The following is a 24,454-nucleotide window of genomic DNA, read 5'->3' as shown; positions in this document are numbered from 1 at the left end:
TATTTATTGGCTTTAATGACTCAGAGCTTGCTGTGACCTTGGTTTAGAATCAGTTGAGATGGTTGGAAAGATTAATTAATTGTATTGATTATGGGATCATACCCAAAGGCTTTATAAACTAGTTGAAACATATGAAATTGATGTAATTTTAAATTTTATTCCATTAGTGTCTGTTTTTTAAAAATCTCAGGTGTTGGCCCAATCGCTGAAGGGCTTCTTCTTCAAAGGATACATTCATGAGGGTATCACAAATGGCTCAGTGTTTGTTCCTTGTGGATTATAAAATGTTTGGGTAGTTATAATTTTATAGTGGCTTCTTGGCTGCCTCAGGATTTTTTTAATTACTATTTAAAAAAAATTATTGTAGAGAAAGGGTTCTGTGCTGAGGTCTATTCTCCCTTAGACTGGATTGTGAATCAGTAGGTCTTTCAGACTATGATAAACATAACAAATGTTTCAGGCAGTTAGATCCTTGTAGGATAATAAAACTATAGAGAATGCCAGCTATATGTAAACATTTTGCTGTGGTACTGATTAATCATATAAATTGTTGTTAGTGTTTTCTAAAGGAAGCTTTAAATAAGTCTTTTCAATGCAGCTTGTTGGAAAATGTGAAATATTACCATCTCATCTTACTTTATATCTTGTTAATAGGCCCACTGGCTGTTGTTTTGTTGGCTCCTTCTCTGATGACAACTATCACAGCATACTGCTAGAACACAGAGTCAGCCTGTGGCGGGGCCAGGTAACATTTGCATATTCACCTAAATGTTCTAATCAGTGGTAAGGATTTTTTTTTCATCCACTGTTCTCTATATACTATTTTTGTGCTCACTTACTCCTTTGGAGATATTTGGGGTATTATAAATTGAATTCAAAACCTGTATTTCACTTTGGTTGAATGCCCTGCCTGTTTAGCAAATGTAGTCTTATATCAGCTACATACATTCTTCTACCCCACCCCCCACCACACTACCAGTTCCAGTGATGAACCCTGTCATATTAAATTAATGAATTTCAACTTATGCTTCAAAAGTTAATCTAAAATTTGTGACTTGGAAAATAACATTTTCTTGACTGTATGGTAGCCAAGTCTATAGCTAGAAATTTTATAGTGAAGTGGTATAAGTACACAGGTTGTCAGGTCCTCATTATTCATTAGATTCATTGGGCAGGGTCTGATGATGTTATGGGGTTGAGACTTGGTGATGTCACATTAAATAGCAGCATTAGTGGTAGTACATCCACACACCACTAGGTATATTGTATCTGAGGACATGTGTCCTTGAAAAGATGGACTATTTATGGGAATAAAGAATAAAAATAACAGTAAGCTAACTATGCTAAATGTAAAATGTAATTGAGCAGTTAGTGCTGTATTATTGCTTCCTATCTCCATTCACATGTGCAGTTATTACCACAAACAGGCATACACAGAGGACTTAGAAGAAGGCAAATATCTATTATAGGATTGCCAACTCTCTGAAGAAGAAGAAAAAGTTCTGTCCCTTCAACAGAGGCTTTACGAGGTGTTTATTAGGTGATGTTGTTTACCTTTGAGCAGTGAGAACTTTCGCTGGTCATTTCCCACATATTCAACCTCTATAAAAGGGAAACAACATTTTCTCCAGGCCTGTTGACAACCCTAGTAATATGCCATACTGTCAGCTATCCAAGGACACATTATTAACTTATAATTGTACTATGAGTCCTTCATTGATTTAATTAGTGTACCTATATTCTACCTTAATAAAACCTGGGACTCCTCACTCATTAGAGGTGTTAATTAGTTTATCATAACTAGTGAATGGTCTCAGTATTTTTCTTGATTAAATTTTAATTTTACATAGTTAAATTTTACTGTGTAGTCACTGTATGTCATGTCTCTTTAACCCGGCTGTTTTTTAAATACCTCATAAATAAAATGACAACATAGTGAAAATTTGCTCATTTTACCTGAAGAAGTGGGCTCCAGCTACAAAAGTTATGTTGGAATAAAACTTTGTTACTCTTTAAGGTACCACAAAGCTCCTATGTTTCAACTCTAATATCAGATTAACTAAAGAAAAAAGTCCATGCTTTTAAAGTAGCTTGTTGGGACAAACCCCATAGATGAAGAATAGAACAAAGTATTTCACATTATTATATTTATTTAATTAAGAAATGTTGATACTATGCATCTGTCACAAGACAGGTGCCTTATTGAAAGCAAGGATTATGTTATTTCCATGAGTATTTGTTGTTCAGTCGCATAGCAGAGTCTGACTCTTTGCAACCCCTTGGATCAAGTCATGCCAGGTCCACCTAATTAAAAAACAATAATATCCCAGATCTATAGAAACCTGCTGCAGACACTGCTCTGTTTTCTTTGGCCAGATATATATATGCAGGCTTGGTTATCTGCGAAGACTCATGGGCAGAGCCAGAATGTCCATTAGGCAGCCTGAAGCGGCTGCCTGGAGCGCAGCTCTGGGGGTAGAGCGCTGAGCGCAGCTCTGGGGGAAGGGTTCGAGGGAGGAGGGACAGCAAGCAAGTGGCGTGTGTGTGTGCTGAAAATGGAAGCCCTGTGGCAGCTGCTGTGCTCACTGTTTCCCTCGCTGAGGAAGTGAGGGACAGTGGGGGGGGGGCATCTGGCCTGGGGTGCCAGCCTTGCACTGGCTCCCAAGCACTTACACTGCTTGTAGGAGAAGGGAACATGATTTAGAAATCTTCTTCCTGAAGTTCTGCTGGGCTTGAGCAGAATTCTTCACCTCCTCCTTTCCCCTTTAACTGAAGATTAACAATTTTCAACATTTCTTCATAGTCCATTCTTTGAAACCTTGCTAAATGATTTAGTTAGATAACACAATCTGAGGTTGTGATCAGATAGGCATTTTGGCCATTTAGCCATCCCCACCCCCAGATTTAATGTGTGTAATCACACACATACATCTGTTGCCTACAGCCCGCTCATCCTTACCTCATGGTAGGATGGCCCAGGAATGGAGTAAATAGCCACCAGGAACTTCCCAATTGCAAAGTCATTCTGGTGTTTCCATAGTGTGTTCCCAGCCATGTGATTGGCCCAGGTGCACCATGCACACACAGGAGCTGAGTGATTGTTCTGCCCTATGCATGTGCAGCCTTGTGTCTCAGCCACCAAGTGAGCAGGCACTGTCTGATTGCCATGGACTGTCTCAACCAGGATTGGCTTTCTTAAAGCCAAGAGATTGTCGTGGCTAATTCCCCGTCTGATCATACCCAATGTTTATCAAACTACCAATCTCTTATGCTACTCTCCTCATTCATTTTTAATGCATGGAAATATCCAGGTGCTTGTGAAGTTCAGATTATGTGGAAATGGTTTTACTCTCAGAATTTAAACTCAAATTAATTATGATTATATTAATATAGGTTTGTAGTGTAGTGCAGGAAAGTATTTTCAGTAGTATCATTTGCAGCTTCAAACATTTTTATGAATAAGTGGCAAATTACACCACATACTTGTGTGTAAACAATGAGTACTAAGTAGAAGTTAAAGAGTACAGCTTTTAGTGGGGACAGAATATTCCATGTAACAAATGAAACTGTTGTTACATGGAATACCCTGTGGGATAAGTTAGGACAATAGATAGTATCTAGCCATGTGAGCTTCAAGTATCCACATCATACTTAGTGCCAGATTAAACCCTGTGGAGGCCCCTAGGCAGTCAAAATCTTGGGGCTGCCTTGTGAATTATCTCAGAGTCGGAGTGCCTGCCCCGCAGTCCCTGCTGCAGCCTGCAGGCACCTTCTCAACAGCCCCTTTGACAAAGGTGTGGGGGAGAGGCAGAGAGAGGCAAATTTGGCGACGATGGCAGCAGCAGCCACGCCAGGCAAGTTGGGCAAAGAATGGCTCCGTTGCTGACTGAGTGAGCAGGCTGGGAGGGCTGCAAGCAAGGGGAAAAATGGGAGGGGGGAAGCCAACCCATGGCCCCTAAAGGTGTGGGGGTCCATAGGCAAGTGCCTATTTGGCCTAGTTTGTTAATCTTGCCCTGATCATACTTTATAATGGGTTATGGAACTGATGATGCTGAATAGTGCGCTGAGTAGCACATGTAGGAATCAGAATCAGGATGACAGACATATCTGGTGCTAGAGTAATGTAACTGAGAATTGCAGTTTCAGAGAGCAGCTGTGTTGGTCTGCAGTAGCACAGTTTGATTTGAGTCCAGTAGCAACTTAGAGTCCATCAGCATGGGGGTGGTGGTGGAATAAGATTTTGAGAGTAAAAACTCCCTTTGTGAGATAGCTATTCTACTGCAGACCAGCATGACTTTGATAGTACCTTCACGGAGGGCACCACATTCATCTGCATGGAGTGAAAATCCCTTGACCTCATGAAAAAGGTTGCACATGTACAAAATCTTTCTTACCAAGTACAAAAGACGGAGGACTGAAGGACTGAAAATAAAATAACATTTAAAATATTAACTACAAACCAGTTATGGGGGAAAATTTGTTCCCTGCTCTCTTGAAAAAACTGCAGTATCGGATAGTTACTGCTTTGGACTGATTATTTTATCTAGTTATTTATTTTGTGAATTTATAGTCCACCTGTTCCCAAGATGGGCTCAGGGTGGATTACAACACAATAAAACAGTTAAAATGGTACAATAAAACAGTTAAAAATTTAACAGTTAAAACCATTAAATAGAATGAAATAAGGTGGTGTTGGTGGTATAAACATCATTCACAAATTGAGAGACAGGAATCATAGGTGTCTTGAATGTCAATTATCAACAGTGTCAACCTGGTCCCTGGTTAGTCAATGCAGTCAGTGCAGGGAGGCCGATCAGATGGTGTGAGGATGCCTGCCTGCCTCAGCTAAAAGTCTGGCGGAACAGCTCCGTTTTGCAGGCCCTCCAGAATGGTAATAGTTCCAGTAGGGCCCAAATCTCCTTGGGGAGCTGATTTCATCTGGTTGGGACCAGGGCCGAAAAGCCTCTGGCCCTGGTTGAGGCAAGCCGGAAATCCTTTGGGCCAGGGATAGTCAGAAGACGTTGGTTGGCCGATCATAGTGGCCTCCGGGGCTCGTATGGGGAGAGACGGTCCCGCAGGTATGTCGGTCCCAGGCCGCATAAGGCTTTAAAAGTCAATACTAGAACCTTGAAACGGATCCAGTACTCAATTGGTAACCAATGCAGACTGCACAGCAATGGCCAACTGCTTGTACAGGCAATTCAGTCAGCGATCGCGCTGCTGCATTCTGCACCCGCTGGAGTTTCCAGATCAGTCCCAAGGGCAAGACTGCGTAGAGCGAGTTGAAGTAATCCAGCCTGGAAGTGACTGTTGCATGGATTGCTGTGGCTAGGTCCTGGGGAGCCAGATAGTGTGCTAGTTGTTTGACCTGCCGGAGATGGTAAAAGGCAGATCGTGCAATTGCTGTGACCTGGGCCTCCATAGAAAGAGTGGCATCCAGCATTACACCCAAACTCCTCACCTTCTGAGCTGGCACAAGAAGTACAGCATCCAGCATGGGAAGTTGGATACCCAATCTTAGCCCTCCATGGCTCAGGGAGAGGACCTCTGTCTTGGTTGGATTACGCTTCAGCCAGCTCAACTGCAACCAACCAGCCAATGCTTCCAATGTCCTGGTCAAATGAACTGGGATGGAGTCTGAATGGCCATCCATCAGCAGATAGAGCGGGGTGTCATTTGCATACTGGTGACAACCCAGCCCAAAACCTCTGGCAGTCTGGGCAAGGGGGCACATATAGATGTTAAATATCATTGGTGAGAGAAGAGCTCCCTGCAGGACACCACATTCTAGTGGATGATGCCGGGAGGTCTGCTTGCCAATTGCCACCCTTTGTCCCTGACCACAGAGAAAGAAGGAAAACCACTGTAAGGCTACCCCTTGAACTCCAATATCGGCAAGGCGATGGGCCATTAGATCGTAATTGACCATTTCAAACGCTACTGTAAGATCTAAGAACAGCAGCAGTGCTGACCCGGCTTGATCCAGATGCCTTCTAAGGTCATCTGTGAGGGCGACCAAAGCAGTCTCCATCCTGTGACCAGGACAGAAGCCGGACTCGGAGGGGTCAAGGACAGATGTATCTTCCAGGAAGATTTGGAACTGCTTAGCTACCTCTTTCTCAATTACCTTGCCCAGAAACAGTAAGTTTGAGTCTTGGCGGTAATTGGCTGGGACCTTTGGGTCCAAAGATGGCTTCTTCAAAAGCGGGCAAACCACTTCCTCTTTAAGCATGGCTGGAAATATCCCTGATAACAGGGATAAGTTGACGATCTCAGCCAAGGGACCCCTGATACCATCTCCACCCGTTTTAACAAGCCAAGATGGACATGGGTCCAGAGGACATGGTGGGCTTCACTGCAGCCAAGATTTTGTCCACATCCTCCTGAGTGAGGCAGCTGAAGTGGTCCAACATGGGACCTGAAGACAGACAACAGGCTTCCAGTTCCTGTACTGTCTCAACTGTGGCTGGAAGATTTTGGCGGAGAGTCAAGACCTTATCTGTGAAGTAAGTCACAAAATCCTCACAGCCAATGTCCAATTCCCTAGCTTTTTGGTTGCCTATTGGCACCATAGTCAGTGATTGAATTGTTCTAAATAATTGGGCTCGGCACGATTTTGCAGATGCAATGGAGGCCGCATAGAAATCTTTCTTAGCGGACTTCACTGCCTTCTCATAGACTTTCATAAATGTTCTATAAAAAGTTCTAAACTTCTCATCATAAGATCTCTGCCACACTCGCTCTAGCCGTTTAAGCTGCCGCTTTATCCTCTGCAGCTCCAGGGTATACAATGGAGCCGCTTTGGTATGGCAGCGAAGAGGGTGCCGGGGGACGATATCGTCAATGGCTGTAGAGAGTTGGGAGTACCAGTCCTCCACTAACTCATCCAACGATCTGCCAGGGGGCATCAGATCCCACAAGGCCTCCCAAAGCCGTTCTGGGTCTAGTTGACTCTGCAGGTGAGCATAAATCTGCTCACTGCCTAAACAGGAGGAGGGCTGCAAGTCCAATCGGACTTTCAGGGCATAGTGATCTGACCATGGAACTGTATCAACAGCAATCAGATCTGGTATTATCCCGGCCCCAAAGATCAAATCCAGTGTATGGCCGGCCTGATGGGTGGGAGCTGAAATAAACTGGCTGAGTCCTAGTGTCTCCATGGATGATACAGGTCCTGCACCCATGTGGACATTGCATTGTCAACATGACATTAAAATTCCCCAGGATCAGCAACCTAGGGAAGTCCAATGCCCAGGTCAACACCTTATCCAGCAGGGCAGGCAGGCTCTCTGGGGACGTGTTCGGTGGTCGGTACACCACTCATAGCCAGACTCTCCTCAGCTTCCCATACAAGACTGACACATTCAATACCAGTGATGTTTGGGTCAGGGAGAGCCCTGAAAGAAAAAGATTCATGAATGAGCATTGCAACCCCCGCCCCCGGGTCATCCAAAATTGGTGGAGGACTGAGAACCCCAGTGGGGTGAGCTTATTCAGGGCGATTAACCCAGGATGCAACAAGAGGAAATTATACTTGCAATTTAATCACGTATTTGGGACAGAAAAAAGGCTGACTCAGTAAAAAATGATTGAAAATATATATTTTTGGACTACCCAGTAGATTTTGCTTTTTCAAACCCCAAGAGGAAATAGCTTTGACAGAATGTTCTGTAGAGAGAGATTTTGTTTAACATCACAACATTTCATAATAGTCTATTACCTTTTCTTTGGACAACAACATGAGAAAATAATTTATTTACAAAACTTCTGTTGTACTTGTGGAGAAACACCATTTTAGGCCTGTGCTTGTCTGGGAGTTGGCTAGAGAAGTCTATAAAACTCTAGGCAAGGCTTTGGCCTAGTCTATTCCTCCTCCCCCCTCCCCTCCTGTCTGGAAGCAGCACTTCTGAGGAGGCCTCCTAGAGAGACAGGAAGTCTTTCAGGCTGGTCTCCCAGAAGGCTGCAGGAGGGAAAACCAGTTCCTGGGCAGGAACTGGGTTTTATATTAGAGGTTTTTGGAGGGAGATAGGCAGTTAAAAGTTGTCAGGGGAAGCTGACAGTCAGTTTGAGTTTGATTTGAGTCTTGGTGACCGGTGAGTCGGTTCTGGATGGTATCGTCAGGGCCAGTTATGTATTAGGGAAAGAAGGAGCGTTTATCCCTACTTTAATTTATTACTTCTGTTCACCCTGTATTTAAAAATGCCTGTATATAGTTATAAATTTTAAATAAATATTTTGTCTGTTTAAAAAGGTAGTCCCTCTGTACCACATAGGTTCCCCAACCGCCTTAGACCACGCTACTGCAAGAGGTGAGTCCAGGAAAGGGGGAAGGCATACAGTTGGCAGGGGTGCCAATCCTCCAGGGGTCTCCCAAAGAAGGACTTTGGTCTCTGTCATAACCAGGTGCTGGGTTGGCAGAGGACCTTGAGGCCAGGCCTCAGAACTGGCAAGGGGGATTGGGAGTCCTGTTCCTCTCGGTCAGGAACCCCTAAATTGAACAGGTGGTGGCAGCGTGCCCTAGTGGTGGGAAGAGGATAAGCTCCCTCCAGAAGTTGGCAACTCAAAAGGGAGTTGACGTGACTGGGTCTGAAGGCAGAATCGGGCCGGTTCTGCCACAGTACTCAATTTTTAAAAAGTATTGGGTTGGATCTTAATAGTTCTGCAAATAGAAAGTGTTCATGAAAGATTGTTGTTGCCTTCCTCTTCCCATTGCAAATCTCAGAGCTCTGAAATAAGCTACTGAGATTCAGAGAGCCATGAGGATGGAATGCTGTGCAGGGGAGAGAGGGAGGGGCAAAAAGATATCATACATCTTTCCTGCAAAAAAATTATAGATCTTTTCCTGAGAAAAATGAGGTCTGTGAAGTTTGCAAAACTCAAACAAGAGTGCTTGTGGAGAGGTTTCTGCTTATCCCAACATGCTGTTCCTAAGCGCCTCAGAACCTCAGGATTGCTTTGTGGGGAAGGGGGGCATTGAATTTTTTTCTGTTAGGAGAAACAAACAAAGATATCTTCCTCTCATTTATTTATATGTTTTGGTCTGATACAGAAATGACATTGCTCTTTGCACTCATTACTTTGGTTTATGGACTTGAATTTCATAAACTTCCAAAATAAAGCATTGCTAAATTCTTCCAAATTCTAATACTAAGACAACACAAAAACACAATTTTTTTTTCTGAGTTAAGAATTCTAAGGAATTCTTCTCTACTTCATTTGTGCCTGACTTAAGCTATGTCCTTTGGGTTACAGCACTAATCCCAAAAAGGGGGTTTCACTTATATGATCTGATGCAGAGTGATACAGTGGCTAGAAATCTGGAATGAATTTAGTGGGAAATTTAGCTTCTATTACTGCTTAACATTCATTTGGTTGCTTCAATAATGCAGAAAATGTAATACAGTTGAAGGATGGGCATTATATGGAGTCTGAGCAGTGCTTTAGTACCTTGAGAGAAGGTTTGATAAAATACAGTGAAGAGTAGATAGGGTATGGTTAAAATTTGGCTTGAAAAGGCTTGGCAAAAGAAGTGCATTTGGAGTGAGGTTTGAAAAAGGAGTGGGAGAAGGCTTGATGGATGAGGAGGGATAATGCGAACTTTTAGTAAATAAATCAGCTTTTTTTGGGGGGGGGCGGAATTCTCTGTCCAAAGCATTACAATCTATTTGGTGTTTCAAAGTGTGATTAGCTGAGCAAATCACTCAAATGAAGAAAATAGGAATATAGTATTGGCTTGAAGAGGAGGAAAAGTAATTAAAACCAGGCTTTCTGGGTCCTGTCCAGCATTGTCAGTGATGTGGAATTGGTAAATTTTAATGTGTCTATATGTTTGCATATGTGTAAAACACACACACTAGAATATATGCCAAGTTATTTGTAATACAATGGCTAGAGGTCACCAAGTGTACAAAATAGTTTTGTTATTTTGGATCATACTAGTATGCAATATACTCTCCCTGTGGCCACATTGACTATTAATTGGGCATCTGGGAATACAAACCTTTAAGGGGGAAGTGGATGATGGATACTTTGCTCAGTATATAGATTTCAGAAGCAACCAACTTCTTGTATGGTTAACATTTCCTCGACAGTCACAATAAAGTGGTGACCATATTGTAAGTGATAACCAGCTTCATTCTACATCATGTTGTATTATACTTTCTGTGGGTGTGTGCCATTGCAGATTTCTAGCCACTGTATTACTCTGCACAAAATCAAGTAAATGAAACTGCCTTTTGGAATTAGTGCTGTCTCTCAAAGAATACAACTTAGGTCACACTGAAATGAAGTCAGGAATGATCCCTCAGAATTATCAGTTCTAAAAAGAAATCAAATAATGCATACATATAGGCATTTATCTATTCCTAGATGTGTGGATGGAAGCTGGAAGAAGAAAATGAATAGCATTTGCCTCTGAGATAAATGGGTCTTTGTGCCTTCCCTGTGCTAAGCCTTCTAGACATGGTTTATGCCAGGGGTCCTCAACCTTTTTAAATAGGGGGCCAGTTCACTGTCCCTCAGACTGTTGGAGGGCCGGACTGTTGTGGTGGCTGCCGTTACTGTACAAGGCCGCGGGCTGTCAGTTCTCCGTCTTCTGCATCTCTCTCCCTTCCCCACACCACACACCCCAGCCTGGGAACTCACCTCACCTCGGTATCGCCTCACACTCTGTCTCTGCCGCCTCAGCCCAGTGCCGGAAGTGTGCATTGCTAACGCGAGTTTAGGTCGAATGTCACTTCCGGTCTGATTTTGCCATAACCCGGCGGGCCGCATAAACGTCCTCAGCGGGCCGCATCTGGCCCACGGGCCGTAGGTTGAGGACCCCTGGTTTATGCTTTCTCTGGGGGCAAAGGCTGGAGACCAAGTCAAGAATGGATATATAGGATAACAAGTTTATGACAAAGGTGATGTAAAGTGTAGCCAGGAGATGCAAGTATGTGGCAAGCTATGTAAAGCATATCTGATCTAGTGCCTTTATAGGTTTTAGGCTTTAGACATTGATATCTAAGAGATTTCTTTTGAAGCCTAGCAGTCATTTTATAGTTCCCAAGGCTAAAAGCTACTGGTTGAGCACAAACTGAACCCAAATCTAGCTTTTTCCAGGGCTACTGTGGACTGGAATCTTCTAGCTGAAACATGGTACTTGCCATGGAGCAAACTTACCTCTGCAATTGTTGTATGTGTACAAGATGTGAGTTTCTTTCATTATTAATTATAATAATTATAAAAATGAGGTATTTTGTAATTATTATAATTAATGAAACTGCCCCCCCCCCAAATGAGTTTATTTCATTCTGTTCTCTTTCATCAGTCTCTGCCTGTATTGGTTTCACTTTTTATAAGGCATCCAACAGTTTCCTAATACAGACTTGTAGAGTTGTCCAGAAGAGGGAGGGGAGAGGCTCTAGGCTTTCTTGACTGAACTTTTTTTGTTCAGTCGCACAGTTGAGTCCAACTCTAATAGCCACTAGGATAACAAAAATGTGTGAGGCATTCTGGTCTTTTTGCCTTCTTCTCCCTTCCCAATGCCTGCCAGATGTGGCAGATTTTTCCTTGCAGCCTGTATTCTCCTGCTTGCCTTCTGCACTCCAAATCTTACCTCCCATCCAAGCAAACCTACCTCAACCTTGTGTTGCTGCCTGCCCTGCCCAGATCATTACTTTCCTTATTCCACAAAACATCCTTGCTTTGTCAGGGGGTTCTGTGGGACTGGACTTGGAATAAATCTTACAATAATTCAAAGAGAATAAAGCATTTTTTTTTACTTTTCACTTCATGTCATATAACAAAAGCATATAATTTAGTAACACAACAGAACAATGATCTTTTAAAGCCCAAACAATTAATTTTTCCCTCTTTCACACTACCAAAGTCTATCTCTTTCCTCTTGTTGTTGGCCCAGGAAATCTCCAGCTGAACACTCTGTGACTAGCACCCAAATGAACTCCCTATTAGATAACACAACCCTGAAACAATAATTCTAAATTTTACGATGTAGAACAAAAGTCTCCCTCCCTTACTAGTTTCTGTACACAAACCATATTTTCCTTGAAAAAGATTTTAAGAGCATATATATCTGTCTTTCTAGTACTGCTCTTACATCTATCACCTTGAGCAGAAAATAAAATGATTAAAAGCCTTATTTATTATTTTCCTGATATTTAATTATTGCCCCATATAGGGTTGCCAGTCCCCACGTGGGTGCAGGGGATCCCACGGTTTGGAGGCCCTGCCCCTGCTTCAGGGTCATCAGAAAGCAGGGTGGTGTTGGATGTCTGCTGGGCACTCCATTATTCCCAATGGAGACCGATTCCTATATATAATGGAGAATTGATCTGCAGGTATCTGGGGCTCTGGGGGGCTGTTTTCCTTAGGTAGAGCCACCAAATTTTCAGCATAGCATCCAGTGCCTCTCTCCAAAATAACCTCCAAGTTTCAAAAGGATTGGACTAGGGGGTCCAATTCTATGAGCCCTCAAAGAAGGTGCTCTATCCTTCATTATTTTCAATGGAGGGAAGGCATTTAAAAGGTGTGCGGTCCCTTTAAAGGTGATGGCCAGAACTCCCTTTGAAGTTCAGTTATGCTTGTCACAACCTTACTCCTTGCTCCACCCCCAATGTCTGCTGGCTCCACCCCCAGAGTCTCCTGGCTCCACCCCCAAAGTCCCTAGATATTTTTTGAATTGGACTTGGCAACCCTCCCCCTATAAATTTTTCCACAGAAAGAGTAACAGATTCCTTTATATCTGATCGTGGCCACATTACCTGAACCTCATATTAGGCAGTTTCATATGTTTAAGCAGAGGGTAATCAGGGGTTTTTTTTTGTATATTAGGCCACACACCCCTGATGTAGCCAGTCCTCCAACAGTTTACAGTAGGCCCCTGTAAGAAGAGCTCTGTAAGCTCTTGGAGGATTGGCTACATCAGGTGGAGGGGTATAGCCTAATATACAAAGGAGTTCCTGCTACAAAAAAGACATGGGGATAATTAAACTAGCCCTCAGCTCATTAAATATGGGACACTATAATTATGTGTCATTCCAGTCAGTCCTGGAACATTTAGAAAGGATGGCTGTGATTACTAAGAACCAGCATGGGTTTCTCAAGAACAAGTCATGTCAGACTAACTTGATCTCTTTTTTTTGAGAAAGTGACTACCTTGCTGGATCAGGGGAATGTTGTAGCCATCGTTTATCTTGATTTCAGTAAGGCTTTTGATAAGGTTTCACATACTATCCTTGCTGACAAGTTGGTAAAATGTGGTCTGGATCCTGTTACCATTAGGTGGATCTGTAACTGGTTGACAGATCGCACCCAAAGAGTGCTTGTGAATGGTTCCTCATCCTCTTGGAGATGAGACAAGTGGAGTGCCTCAAGGATCTGTCCTGGGACCTGTTTTGTTCAACATCTTTATAAATGATTGGGATGAAGGAATAGAGGGAATGTTTATTAAATTTGCCGATGATACTAAATTGGGAGGGGTTGCAAATACAGTAGAAGACAGAAACAGGATACAGGATGAACTTGACAGGCTGGAAAACTGGGCTAAAACGAATTTTAACAGAGATAAATGTAAAGTTCTGCATTTAGATAGGAAAAATCCAATGCGTGGTTATAGGATGGGGGAGACTTGTCTTAGCAGTAGTATGTGGGAAAAGGATCTAGGGGTCTTAGTGGATCATATGCTGAACATGAGTCAACAGTGTGATGCAGTGGCTAAAAAGGCAAATGCAATTTTGGGCTGTATCAACAGAAGTATAGTGTCCAGATCATGTGAAGTGATGGTATCGCTTTACTCTGCTCTGGTAAGACCTCACCTGGAGTATTGTGTTCAGTTTTGGGCACCACATTTTAAGAAGGATATAGTCAAATTGGAACGGGTCCAGAGGAGGGCGACGAAGATGGTGAGGGGTCTGGAGACCAAGTCCTATGAAGAAAGGTTGAAGGAGCTGGGCATGTTTAGCCTGGAGAGGAGGCAGCTGAAAGGTGATATGATCACCATCTTCAAGTACTTGAAGGGCTGTCATATAGAGGATGGTGTGGAATTGTTTTCCGTGGCCCCAGAAGGTAGGACCAGAACCAATGGGTTGAAATTAAATCAAAAGAGTTTCCGGCTCAACATTAGGAAGAACTTCCTGACAGTTAGAGCAATTCCTCAGTGGAACAGGCTTCCTTGGGAGGTGGAGGGCCCTCCTTCCTTGGAGGTTTTTAAACAGAGGCTAAATGGCTATTTTGACAGCAATGAAGATCCTATTAATTTAGGGGGAGGTATTTGTGAGTTTCCTGCATTGTGCAGGGGGTTGGACTAGATGATCCTGGAGGTCCCTTCCACCTCTGTGATTCTATGATCCCGTGTTCAATGACTGCAACTTTATATTGTGATTATCTACATATTCTACTGGTGTATCACCGCCGCGTATGGAACCTTTTGTATCTGCTCTCCAAAACCACCAAGGGTAGAGTATTAATTCTTGCCAAAGTGAAAGCTCTTCTAAGCTTTGGTGTTGTCAAGTGATAAAAATACTTCCACAGTTCTGTTGGGAGGGAAGAGTATATGATTAAGGTTCAAGCTTCCCAGCAGTACAGTCTTGATTCCCTCCTTTGCTTTCCACACATATTGCACCCTTCTGCATCTAGAGGTTCAACCCTTCCTGGCTCATTCAATTCTTAGCTGGAGGTTACAGCTGTGGTACTATTTATATTACTGTTTGCAATTTTTCCTTCCAATTTTCTATTAAACTTTAATAATAAACATGGATGCCTATCATTGACTCAAAAAGGGAATCCCTTTGCATTTCTCAAACATGGCATCCTCTGGAAATACAGCTATCTTTCTGAGTTTTGTATAATTTTGATGGGAAATCACGAAGGTACAAACCTAATGTTGTCAGCTGCAGAACAGAAAATACCAGGGAATGCCAGGAGATTTAGGAAGTAGAGTCTGAAGAGGGTGAGACTTGGGGGTGGGTGGGGACTTCAGTGGGGTCATAGAGCCCACCTTCCAAAGTGATCATTTGCTCCAAGTGAACTGATCTCTGTTTCCTGGAAGTGTAACAGTGGGAGATCTCCAGCTGTTACCTGGAGGCTGGTAACCCTATTTTTGGATATCTTTAATTGAATCCAGTGGAAAATAATAATGAAACAGAATCATGAAAATGAAACAGCAATAACAAGAGAAACTATAATTATATAGTTCCTTTTGGAATTAATAAAAACCTAAAACAAACAAACCAACCTTGTGCAGAAGTGTACACTGTCATTTTTTAAATACTCTTATCATGTATCTAACCCATATACTTACAACATTAGCAAGCCAGCAGTCTCTGATGAGGGTACATTTGTTGCAGGTACTATAACACTGTACGTGAACAGATTTGTTCACATGGGAAGAACACTAAAACTAAATAGCAGTTGTATGGAACACTTACATGTGTTTTTGATTCATGGCTACCATCTCATTTGACTCATGGCTACCATCTCATTAAAAACATAAAACAGCCAGCTTGGGGTAGTGGGTTAAGAGCAGCAGACTCTATTCTGGAGAACCAGATTTGATTCCCCACTCCTCCATATGAAGCCAACTGGGTGACCTTGGGTCAGTTATAGTCTTTTTAGAACTCTCTCAGTCTTTCCTACCTCACAGGGTGTCTGTTGTGAGGAGAGGAAAGGAAGATGACCGTAAGCCACTCTGAGACTTCTTTGGGTAGTGAAGGGCAGGCTATAAAACCAACTCCTCCTCCTTGCTATGGACACAGCAGATATCTTCCTTAGTTTTCTTTGCCATTAGAACGTGTAGCAAAATCCCTGCTGAAGCTTCATATTGACTGTAAGAGGCTGCTACTGATATGGACATATCAAGATATTGTTGAAAAAGTTTTCTTCTAACTAGAGAAAACTGTCAGCGAAACAACCAATTAATCCCTGCCCCTTTACAGCTGTGTAATGCAATGCATAACTAAAAGTCCTGTTAAATTAATTAATGATTTCAATTATGAACTTTTCCCCAAAATGTTATGATTCATATCAAGCTGATGATGCAGTGACCTGGGAGTGTGAAATCTGAGCTGTGCTCAGAATTGCCAGTTAATTGATTCACAAATTATTTAAAGTTTGTTGCACCCAAGGGAGTGCTCAGTTCCATGGCAGCTACCTCTTAAAAGGTACAAATCTCTCCTTTTCAAGGCTGATGCTAACAAGCAGGATGTCAGCATTGCTCAAAATTATATTGGCAGTTCTAGTGCCCAGCTATCATGATAGCAAAACCATTTTTTGCAGATTTTTATGCTGTACCAGTGTGTGTGCTTTTGCATGTGCATACCCACACAAAATAGATATCTATATATCTAAACAAAGTTTAAATGTATAAGTGAGAGGTTAATGTCCAGAAGAATGTCACATGCCAATTCTTTTTATAATCTCCTGGGTTTTTTTAGTTTTCCTTTAGCCTCTATTATAGCATGTTTACTTTGCATTATGTTTTGTTTGTTGCTTATGAAAATGAAGGTCAGTGTTTCTGAAATTGTTGTAGTCGAAGACTATTTCATACAGGGCTATGCTCACTTGTAATTTCATTTTTCAGATTAACAGTAATCATGGTAACATTTAGAATGGTCAAGCACCATATTTCATAATCTGTTATGCCTCTATGATTGCAGGATTTAACACTTAGGTCTTGATACCTTCTACAGTATAGGTAGGAGCGGCAATATTGTTCCATGCTAGTGCATCCAATTTTAATATTTTAATCTATAACATGAGCAACAAAAGCTTGAAGCATATACAGCATAAAAGGGAAGCAGGTATTAAAGTATGTTAGAGCAGTGTTAATATTTTGTAATGCGTTATTAAACTTTTATTAAGACTATTAAAATACACATGCGTTGATTTCAACATTGTATAATCTGACCATTAGTAGAAACCCCTTTGTGAGTGCCACTGGTTTATGGAGCTGAGGGGAATCCCGCCCTCCACAGGTATGTAGATGTCAAGAAACTGGTACCCATGGGCATTTCTGGATTGTGCATGTAAAGCTACGATCTGAGATTTCAGTACTTCAGCATTTTTCAAGGAAAGGACTTGAATCTCAGGATGAAGGACTGAAAACAAGTGGGCATAACATTTTCTGCATGACTAATCCTCAGACTTTTGTTCTCATTCTGAAGTTTAATAACTTGTTTTCCCAGAACATTCTTCTATTTTAATATATTTGTGTGAAAGAGCATTTCTGAAAGGTGGACACTAACAGGTGCACAATAAATAAATTGAAAATACATGGTATAAAGGGAAATAATTCTGCACTGAATATTATCTAGAAAAAAAATTGGTATATCATCTTTAACAAAAATCAAGTGACTACAGGGTATGTTTTCTATTCTAACAAATTCTATACCTGAGCTCCTGAATCTCAAGTTCTCATGAGACCTGAAACATGAAACATGTAGGCAGTATGATTTTTAACCAAAAAGCTGTTGTCCTTTTCGCTGAGTAAAAGCTTGTTTTCCTGCTAAATTTCCTGCTCTAAAGTAAACCATAGAGCTTTTTGATTGGCACACAAGGATTGCCACAGTATTTGTGTAACAGCAGCTGGTATGGCATCCTGTATATCTCATCATAAGTGCTTTTATGGTATTTTATGGTACTTTTAAGTAATAGAATTAGACTAAGTAAAACATACACTCTTTTTTCCAGCTGTAGGAAAATTGGAATGACATAACCCTAACTCAAGCCCCACCCATTGAAATGCTTAAAATGTGTGATTAAATATAAAGAGAGTACCTTGTACAGAATCTGGAACATGATCACAAGATTACAAAATTTAAATTAGTGTCTGCTTTCGTTGAAATACTGAGTGACTGCTTCTTTTTCCAAATCTAAGGAGCTATAATCTCAGCACCATTAACAAGTGCTGTCATTCAGATACACAGTGTCTGGCTGATTTAAATAAAATGAAATGAAGATAGTTGTTTCTGGTCCCTTGGCTTCATTCATTGCCATAAACATATGCTCTGCGTCCCGCTTCTTTCCATCTTATTTATGACTTTAATTTGTTGTGTGGGCTGCGCTAGAAATTAAATTTAATACAATTCTCCAAGGGACCCTGTCATATAATAACATGGTAATTTCTGTGTATCCTTTTGAAAAATGAGGAAATTAATTCTTCCTGACATGTTCTAATTATTCCAGTGTGAACGGAAAATCCGTTTTTCCCAACCCCTGAAGTGTTATAGGCAAATGGCTGCTGTTCAAAGCTGAGGTGCTAATGCTGACCAGCAGTGCGTTTAATTTGAAACATGAGCAGACACCTTTCAACACACCTTTGTAATGTTAGAGTACTTTACAGAAATTAATTCACTACTTATTTGGCAGCTTAGCCTGAGGGTTATGGTTTTTATTCATCAGTACCATAGTCCTGTTAGCACGATGTTTCTCCCTGTTGTGCTTCTGCTGCAATATATAGATAGAAGTACACAATAGAGTATTTTTAAGCAGGATATACAGATATCACAACATTACAAAATCCTGCTAATCTTTTACAGTCTACTTCAAGATCTTGAATACTAATTAAATAACAAACTATAATTAATAATTTTAGATGAAATTACTGGAGAGGAATCATTTGGTCACTTTTGCTTTGAATGGTTTCTAAATGCACAAAGGCATTTCAACACAGCAGAAATTTCTTAGCATCTAAAAAAAGTGGCCTTAGCTAACTACTGATTTATTTGTTTTAAAATAGGGTTAAAGTACTTATACCACATGTTTTGACACATAGGGAACTCTAAAAAAAATAAAATATTACACCAGTATCATTTTCGGGGGCTTAATGGTACTAAGAACATTTGTTTTCTCCTTATAATTATGTATTCACGCACAGTACCACATGGAAAGCAATAAGAGCTTACACAGCAAAAGAAGAAGACTGCAGATTTATGCCCCACCCTTCTCTCTGAATCAGAGACTCAAAGAGGCTTAAAATCTCCTATATCTTCTCCCCTCACAACAGACACCCTGTGAGGTTGGTGGGGCTGAGAGGGTTCTCACAGCAGCTGCCCGTTCAAGGACAACTCCTGCGATAGCTATGGCTAACCCAAGGACATTTCAGCAACTGCAAGTGGAGGAGTGGGGAATCAAACCCGGTTCTCACAGATAAAGGGTCTGCGCACTTAACCACTACACCAAACTGGCTGCTTCCATCTTCACAGCTTCCAGTTTCCATGACACAGCAATCGTGTAAATGGTGGCAGTAGCTGTATTTGTTGTATATATGTTTAGTTCACATTATGGTTTATTCCTCCCTGCTGGAGAAAGCAAGCATTGTTTATTTATATGCTCTGTCCCCTGGAGATAAAGAGTTTGCATAGATGTCATCATCTTCGAAGAATATTTGGAAATGGATAGCTCCGCATATTTTTCACAATGCTAACTAGTTTCCCCATGGAAGAAACTGGACAATTAGGATAGTAAAGGATGTGGCAGCTTTTATCAGTCTGTAGCACTCTGACTTATTATTGGGGTGGGGTGGGGGGAATGAAACCAAAATTTAAAAGTTGCCATTACTCTCTTAACTTCATCAACCTGCTTTGTCTCAAGGTTCTTAAGTAAACGCTTGTAAGCTTTCTCTTGTAACCTATAGTTGAACTCTTGTTTCCTGATTTGTCCTAATTTAACCCGATACACTTGCTTCATTGTGTTGCCTAATGAAGAAAAGATCGTTCTTTCTTCAATAAATAAAAAAAATAATTCTTTTGGCAGTTTTAAGGCACCAGGCTGAGTAACAGGTAATTTAAGACTTCAGTGCTAAATACCATTGTTCTAGCCCTCACTATGAAATCTGGATACTTAAAGTTGATTGCATCCATACATTTAATGTTGTTTCACATACTAAGACATTTCCTTGCGTTTCTAAAGCTTTTATATTGTGCCATGATCAACACTGATATATCCTCAGAAACCATATGGATATCCTTAAACTTACACATAGTCACCATATAGTGTCTTGATTTTATGTTTGCTAGAGGGATGCTGTAGTACTATCCTGTCATAAGCTTCTACAACTGTTGCTAAGATCTAGTGAAGATGCATTTTAAGGTAATTACACAGCAAATACTAATTTAATTGCTCCAATTCAGGAAGTACTGTGAATTGTAGAAGGCACTGGAGATTAAGGTAGTTTGTTTTTTTAAGTTTATTCACGCTTGTTAAAAATTGTAGCTTTGCTGAAGCATTGTTGATCAGCTTTTGGCTTCTAAATCAGAATTAGTTCAATAAGGGTGAAACAAAGGAAGCATATGAAGGAAGGTTGATTGTCTAAATTCTTAAATAGCTTATCAGTTAAAGTGTTTTTGTTTACAGCTATATAATAGTGTTATTCCTTAAATGGTAATGGTAGCAGCAGCAAATAAATACATGCTAAAAGCATATATTCATGAAACATTTTGTATGAGTTGGATCTGTGCATTACTACAAGTCACCTGGTACTGCTTCTGAACTTGTGTTGGGATTTCATCTCTTGGTTATTTCAAAACCTGTAAAAGAGTATGCTGGTCAACATTTCTCCATTCAGTCTCTGAGAGCTTATCAAAAGCACTTATCAAAAGGCAAATGGGAATTAATATTGCATCATTGCCAAAAGGCTTTTTGTTTTCCAGAAAGGAGCAATGTGGTAACTGTTGCTGGTCTTGAAGCACAGTAAAGTATCTCAAGCAGATGTCTGAAAGGTTCTTTGTTACTTCGCTTGACTTAATTATCTTGGGTTCATGGTAGATCATTCTATGGCAAACATTTCTGTGTATTTGGTCTACAGACATCTCTGACTGAATGATCAATAAAATCCCCCCCACACACACTTGATCTAGTCAAGCATAGGAGTGAAATTATTGAGTGGGAGACAGGGTCACCTCCAGTATTTTAAGATAAATGGTGATTCTTCTGCATTGTTCACTCAAGAATAAAAGACAGCTCAAGGTCTGCTAGAGTCCTTTTTTCAGAAATCCCTTCTCTGACAAATATTTATTTAGCATAATCTCTGTTTATGTTTGGACTTACATCTTCAGTAGACTAAAATACTTCTAATATATTCATATTCAGTTAATGAAATGTCTATTGGTAAATAAGAAGAAAACCAAAAAACAAAGTTGTTACCACAGTTTAGTTCTATTCTCAAAGCATGTTACTTCTTTCCTACTTCTAGCAGTTAGGAAAATGTTTTGGCGTTATAAAAATATTTGAATCCAATTGCTAAGGGTATGTATATATATTTAATTAATTTAGAAAAATTATATGCTGTCTTTCCAGAGATCGGCTTGATTATTGACTACTATTTACAAGTGTTATGGGGAACACCTTTTAGTCTGGATATATCATATTAGCATTATTAATATTTTATGGAAAGTGGGTAAAGACATTTAAACTTGAAGACACATTTAGTTGTTTTGTTTTTTTAGTTTCAAAAGCAGAGTTTATTAACAAAGTAAGGAATAGAGAATATAGCATGAAAGGTTAAAACATGAATACATACAGATATCAGGTAATGAGAAAAAGAGTGCTACATACAACATATAAAAATGGAATTAGTAGGCAAATGCAACTAAAACAAGTCTGAATGGCAGCTAATAGACTGTATTCATAATATCAAGGGACACATTTAGTTAATGTAGGCCTTTTCATTTGCTATAGAGATCTGTAAATTGCCAAAAATTTATTTTGCCTATATGGAAGTGGTCTTAATGCTTGGTCTGATGTTTAAAAGATCCAGAACTCTCCTCATTGTAATATAACTTTCCTGTGAACTCTTTTGTTAACAGGATCAAGCTAAACAAAAGCTTTTGAAAGGGAAAGTATCTGCCTCTTAAGAGCCTAATTTGGGCTAGGACTTCAGTGCATCTTTCTTCTATATTCTCTAATAAAATTGTCAGTCCAGGTTTCTGCTAATCAAAATTCACTTTCAGCCCCCTGTCATTACACCTTTAAAAAAAGACTGGCTTGTAACTTTCCCTTCCAAGGCTAATAATATTTTGTGTGTGTGTTTGTATTGGTGTTGGGTTTGCTTAGTGAAACAGCACAGAGAAGAAAGGTTACATGTTTTTTATTTAGAAAATTTACATGCCATCTTTCTGGGAACTTTCTTGAAACAAATGATATGACAAAATCAAGTCATTAAAACAAGCTAAGGCATAAAACCAGTGTAAAACAGCATTAAGCATCATAAAATATTTCTACAACAGACCTCAGGCTAGAAACAGACCATGCAAACAACTTAAGGAAAGGTGCAGCTAGTGCACCTTACAGACTGACAAATTGGGAGGGGAGTATAATCTTCCACAAGTCAAAGCTTACTCCATCAAATCTGCAGGCCAGCATGGCTATTGTAAAGAGAGTTCAGTCAGCTCTTATGTAAGCAGCAATAGTTTACGTAAGAAGAAACAGTCACAACACAAACAGGCAACACAACACAATGTATACACTTGGATGAGATTGCGCGCCACTTCAAGGAACAGTTAGTTTGTGAGTGCTCTTGGACTCAGGCCTACTGCTGGATAAGTTGATGGCAGCAGTGGCCAGGAACTAGGGTTGCCAGGTCCCCTCTTTGTTGTAGCAGGGGGATTTGGGGGGCATTCCTGAGGTGAATGGGATGTTGTCCCTAATGTGATGACATCACACAGAAGTGACATTATTGTGTCAGCAATGTCAAGCAACGTTTGGTTTTTTGGCATAATTCTATGGGAGGGGTTTGCTTCAAAACCATAGAGTTTGCCTAAAAATTGGAGCATTGCCATGAGATGTCTCCAGCATGATGTCACCTAGAAGTGATGTCATCACATTGTGGGATGTCATGCAATGACATTACTGTTTGGGGATGGGTTTTCCCCTGCTGGCCAGTGGGGGGCTGAATCCCACAATAGCAGGGGAGCCCCTGCCAGGACCTAGGGGCCGACAACCCTACCAGGAAGTGCCTTTTACCAGCTGTGGCCCTTCTTGAGCAGAATAAAAATCTGACTACTATATTACTGTAGTCTATAATAATGGGACTGCAAAAAGGTTTGGAAATGGATACAGAATGCTGCAGCCAGGATGCTGACTGGATTGAGACCATATCTCTTTAGGCTTGGCCTGTGTCTACATTGGTTCTCAATCTATTTCTCAGCAGAATTCAAATTTTTAGTGTAGGCTTTGAAAGCTCTATTCAAGGTTGTTGAACTAATTTGTTATGATAGCCAGATCTGACATAAATGAGACCTTGCTGGGTTGGGCCATGTGTGGCATAAAATGCAATGCCAGGTAGCAAAAATATAAGCTTTATTATAAAGAATACAGACAAACACAAAGTTTTTTGAAAAACTAAAACATGCTTAAAACATTAGCACTGTTGCAATATTTTGTTTATTTAACAGTCTTGGATAACTGACACCTCTTGCTCTGAATTACTGCATCAAAATCTGGTGACAATGTCTGTGCTGTAGTAATATTGTGTATGCTGTTCAGGTGTTGTTCAGGTGTGTATCTGCAAGTTGCAAACCTATTTTTGATCTATTGACATTCATTACAAAAATCTCATGGTCACTGCTTTAAGCCTAATACCCAGAGGAAAATATAAAATGGCTGGGCATTGTGAGCTTTTGTACATAAGTTGCTTCATGTGCTGGTCAAGAACATGTGAAAGGAGTATGGCACAGACTGATGGCTATGTGCTTCTCTACAAAACTATAGTCTTCCCCAAAGAAATAACAACTCCTATGTGGCAGTGCAAGAAGAGAGAAACAGCAATGTATAGTGGCCAGTATCAGCCTACAATGTGGGAAGTGTAAGGAAATGTGCTGGGTGAACTTGGTCTGGACACACACCTCACTGGCTTGTTGTTAGTTCACATTGCTTTCCTACTGAGAAAGACTGGATCATGAGGGCTCATGCTCTCGTACAGTGAAAAAGAGGAGGGGAACCCAGTTGCAACCAGGTGAGCCCTGGTATAAGAAACCCAACAAAACTCTCTCTCTCTCTCGCTCTCAAGGGAAAAAAGCTCATACATTGTAGAACATCCACTGGGAACTTTGAACTCTCTTACTTTTGAGAAATATAATTAAAATATTTCCAATGGTACTTCTGCATGCAATTATTTTAGTTTGTTTTTATTACGATGACAATATTTTGAAACTGAATCACTGATAATTAGAAGGGGTATCTACAATATTGTTAATATAATATGGTTGGGTAGAACAGGGGACCCTAATATTGTTGAGCCTGTGGGTTCAATATTGAAAGTTAGAGAAATTTTGAAATTTGACGATATTGAAATTTTGAAAAAAAGGTTTTGGGTACAAATTGACTGCCATGAGGTCCATTTCAGTGTTTTTGTTTCTGCAAGGGCAGGGAGAATATGCTGTTCAAATATCATCATCATAGAAATAATACAAGCCTAACGGGTGGCTCATCCCTCAATTTTTATTGGAAATTGTGGCAA

The 24,454-nt window shown here is 40.6% G+C and overlaps 1 protein-coding gene across 9 annotated transcripts in view; it reads left to right on the top strand.

Annotated features, from left to right (window-relative positions):
- Positions 1–24,454, top strand: part of SOX6 (SRY-box transcription factor 6) — an 841,142-nt gene that overhangs the window by 168,728 nt on the left and 647,960 nt on the right. For 5 of the 9 annotated variants that reach the window (XM_060261709.1, XM_060261711.1, XM_060261707.1 and 2 more), the window contains one exon: positions 655–783. The exons of 2 other annotated variants lie outside the window; for them this stretch is intronic. The gene's annotated coding sequence lies outside the window, so the exon portion shown is untranslated. The remainder of the gene's footprint in view (positions 1–654; positions 784–24,454) is intronic. 2 more of the 9 variants (XM_060261713.1, XM_060261708.1) reach the window with 1 other exon arrangement.

The sequence above is a fragment of the Heteronotia binoei genome, chromosome 21, assembly GCF_032191835.1.
Source record: "Heteronotia binoei isolate CCM8104 ecotype False Entrance Well chromosome 21, APGP_CSIRO_Hbin_v1, whole genome shotgun sequence".
Lineage (NCBI taxonomy): Eukaryota > Metazoa > Chordata > Lepidosauria > Squamata > Gekkonidae > Heteronotia > Heteronotia binoei.
This window is presented reverse-complemented; position numbering and strand designations above follow the sequence as displayed.